Genomic DNA, 4069 nt, shown 5'->3' with positions numbered 1-4069 from the left:
GGTGTTTGATCAGTGACAGTGGATGGACACACTTGTTTTTACACTCAGTTATTGATATCTTTCCTCAGAAAGACACTTTTTTTCTGTTTCCGATATAATAACCTTTGAATTTACTCTGAGTTTTCGTGGACATCTACATTATCAGTAAATTAAATATAGGAAAATATATGATTTACATTGAAAAATGCAAAATACAGAGAATATTAATTTTGCAGCTAGTGATAGCTAGCACCTCTAGTTGGTGCTAGCTAGCTGATGATAGCTAACATACAGAGCTGTGCTTCAGCTAACTGTGTCAGCATTTCTTTATTTCTTTATTTTAGGATCCCCATTAGTCTCTACCAAAGCAGAGACTATTCCTGGGATCCATTCCTAATATTTAAATATTATAATTTTTACAATTACAAAGCACATTAGACAGAAAAAAAAAAAAAAAAAAAAAAAAACCTAGTAACATTAATTTAGCATTGTTTTATTACTGATTACAGATTTCTTAAGATTTGTTTTATGCATATTTATGGTACTTGATTAACCTGTTTCTATCTTATAATTTAATCATGCTTTTAGATGTAAAGTACTTCTTGTAAAGGGTTTCTTTATGTTGTTGTAAAGTGTTATATAAATAAACTTTGATTTGATTTTGATTTACAAAGCCCATTAGACAGAAAAAAAACCAAAAACAAAACAGTTACATTAATTTAGCCTTGTTTCATTATTGATTACAGATTTCTTAAGATTAGTTTTAAAAACAGCATGATTACTTCTCAATATAAAAATAATATAATTTATACATTTACAAAATACATAGACAGAAAAGAAAAAAAAAAAACAGTTACATTAATTTAGCATTGTTTCATTACTGATTATAGATTTCTTAAGATGTGTTTTAAAAACAGATCATTGCTTTCTGCATATTTATGGTACTTGATTAACCTGTTTCTATCTTATAATTTAATCATGCTTTTAGATGTAAAGCACTTCTTGTAAAGGGCTTCTTTATGTTGTTGTAAAGTGTTATATAAATAAGCTTTGATTTGATTTTGATTTGATTTGAAACAACATGACTACATATCAATATCATTTCTGGGGGTAACATATTCCAAAATGAGATGGCTCGGTATATAAACATCTTTTTGAGAGCATTAGTTCTTGGCAAAGGCAAAGTAAAAGTCGCATTAGTGGGCATGCTACTGAGGAATGAAAATAGATACGTTGATTGAGCGCTTCCGACTGGAAAATAAACTTACCTTCCTGCTCTGAAGAACACAGGGCTTTCCATCCACAGTAATGATGATCCTAGCCAGAACCGTTAGCTGCTTGGCGGTTACTTCTCCCGCCTCTCCTCTGTGTTGATTGGTTGCTTGATTGGACCAGTCACAACAGTTTCTGCCCTCAGAAGACCAATAAGTAAGCAAAACTAACATCTGCCTTTATTTCACTAAACAGAGTCCAGATGCAGCACATAGATGGCAGATGGCAGTAATGCAGCGTTTCTCAAAATGTGGGGCGGGCCCCCCTGGGAGGGTGGGGGGGGGGGGGGGGGGGGGGGGGGGGGGGCATGGGATCATTTCTAGGTGTTTATTTTTTCTTCAGGTTAGAACATGTAGCAGGTGGAACTAATGTTTTAGCGTTGGAGCACCCTGGACTCATTTTAGGGAGGTACAACAAAAAAAAATCTACTGCCATGGTGATCTGTCACTAGACTGGACAAAGAGTTTAGGTTTGGAAAATAGACAAGGATTGGACGGGAAAAGAAAAATGTGCAATGTTTCCGTTTTTGCACAATTTGCACTTTAATGATCTGAGATGTGCAACGTAAACGGGCTCATTGCAGCCACTGATATTGTTATAATGTTCATCTTTGTTACCAAAATTTGTTTGCTGTTCTATAAAAAATGTACCTTATTGTCATAGTTGTAAGATAATTACTCATTTCCTATTTTTATTTGGAAAACTAATGTCTCAGGGAGCAGTCTTGTTGAGTTCATCAGTATTGTTCAATCAAAAACTACGTTATTTTTAATTTGCGCAACAAATTATTCAAGGAAAAGCAAAAGTATTCTTTAGATACTGATGTTTCTTTCAATAAAAGTAATAACACTGGGTTACAAAAAAATGTTTTTTGCAAGTTGTCTAGGTTTTTTCAACTGAATTAGGACCATTTTGCACCGCTAAATCCAAAAATCACATCTGTTTTTCTCAATCAGGCCAGATTTTTTTGCTAATTTGATTTTGAAAAATTAGATCTTCTCACAAAATTGATTACATTTTTATGACTTTATCAGTTGATTTTTTTAAATAGTTCTCCCCCAAAATAGGTTTTAAGAGAAAAAATAATAATTTTCTAACAGGATTCCTGTTAGGTACAATGGTGTATTCACTGCAGATGTAGCAGAATACGTCAGGCTTATTTTTGCAAGATCTTCTAGTCGAAGCCATTTCATTCACCTGTAATATTAAAAAAAACATTAATCATAAACTGGCAAAAGTAAAATCTTCAGAACTCATTTATTGCAAGAAATATGAAAGAATTTTTTATCATATGATGTGAAAATGCCCATAAATGTAAGCAAAAATGTTAAAAAGCCAATATGTAGCGTAGTTCAGAAAGTTGACCTGATTGAGCAAAATGAATGTGATTTTTGGATTCAGCACACCAAAATTATCCTAAATCAGCTCAAAAACATAAACAATAAATTTGTTGTTGTTCAGTGTAATTGCGCCACAGGTACAATGTTGTTGGGGTTGAGGGGGGCTTGGAGATTTTTCATGCTCCAAAGGGGGGCCCGGCAGAAAAAGATTGAGAACCGCTGCAGTAATGTAACGCATGTTAGGGTGAGTGAAGTCAGTGTGTGTGAATCAAACAAAACAAAGACACAAAATAAACTTTACCAGTGTGTTGGCCATGTGGTCATCAGGCTGCTCAGTCAGAAAAAGAGAGTGAGTACACACACCTGCTGAGGCCCTTTTATAAACGTAAGCCACGCCCATAAGAGGTGTGACCAAATAACAGACGGCCCACGGTCATGCACTCCAGTTCTATTAGTGCACTGGTTCCCAACCTTTTTTTGGCTCGTGACTCCATTTTAACATCACAAATTTCTAGCAACCCCAAACATTCAAAACTGAGACTTTTTTTTTTTTTTTGCTAAAATAAATTTGTTTTGATCATGTAATAGTTTGCAATACTATGTTGCAAATAAATGTTAATTTTAGACACATTTAGTCTATATAATGTATATTATTATGGACGGAGGCAGAAAAGCCAGGTGTAGATTACTGCACAAAGTGAGAATTTTATTTTCCTTGGTCAGGATATGTACAGTCAGTCCAGCTTGGATTTACAAGGCTGACAATTAATACTGAACAAACAAGAACTCAAATTATGAATTATTAATTATAATTATTATTAGAATTATTATTATTATTTACTTTGTTTACATCTAGCCACCACGCTTCCTTGTGCTCAGGCAGTTTGGTGTGACTTGCCTGGAACGCTACAAAGTTGTGAGCCGTGTTTTGAAGTCGTGACTTACGGGCTCAAAAAACGGGCCTGGAATGCAGCATTTAAGTAAGGTTACTTTGTCTTGTTGCATGTTCAAAATAAATTAACCCTTTCATGCATAGTGGTCACTCCAGTGGACAGCTACTCAAAGTTGTTCTCTTGTATATTCATGAATTTTGTTGTTTTAGTTCCATATCAGCCAACAAAGTGGACGCTCATGCATCATCCCATACACTACAATAGATACCAGTACTGTAACTTAGCTGTTTTTGATAAAATTGATCTGCGGTGACATGTTTGAGTGTAAAGTAATTGCTTATTATTTTTATTAGACTGTAATTAACCCCAAAAACTTTTTTTTTTTTTTTTTCCCCATATTATCTCCATGAAGTGAGTAATGACTAGTATTAGGGCATGTTAAAATGTGACTAAACATCAGATTAGCAGCATGGAAAATGTTTTTATTTCATAGTTTTCACACAACAAACAAATACAACAAATGCATGGTGTCCAGCTGAGTGGACATTTTTGCAAATCCATGAAAAATAGATTCATTAAAAAAAT

The 4069-nt window shown here is 34.1% G+C and overlaps 1 long non-coding RNA gene across 1 annotated transcript; it reads left to right on the top strand.

Annotated features, from left to right (window-relative positions):
* The first annotated feature begins 213 nt into the window (after positions 1 to 213).
* LOC115409994 (uncharacterized) lies at positions 214 to 1212 on the top strand. Its single transcript, XR_003934039.1, has 3 exons — positions 214 to 294; positions 568 to 569; positions 1171 to 1212. It is a non-coding gene; the product is annotated as an uncharacterized LOC115409994 (long non-coding RNA).
* The last annotated feature ends 2857 nt before the right edge of the window (positions 1213 to 4069 follow it).

Source organism: Sphaeramia orbicularis, chromosome 19 (genome assembly GCF_902148855.1).
Source record: "Sphaeramia orbicularis chromosome 19, fSphaOr1.1, whole genome shotgun sequence".
NCBI classification, from domain to species: Eukaryota; Metazoa; Chordata; class Actinopteri; order Kurtiformes; family Apogonidae; genus Sphaeramia; species Sphaeramia orbicularis.
The sequence above is the reverse complement of the archived record's forward strand: the minus strand, read 5'-3'. Positions and strand labels throughout refer to the sequence as shown.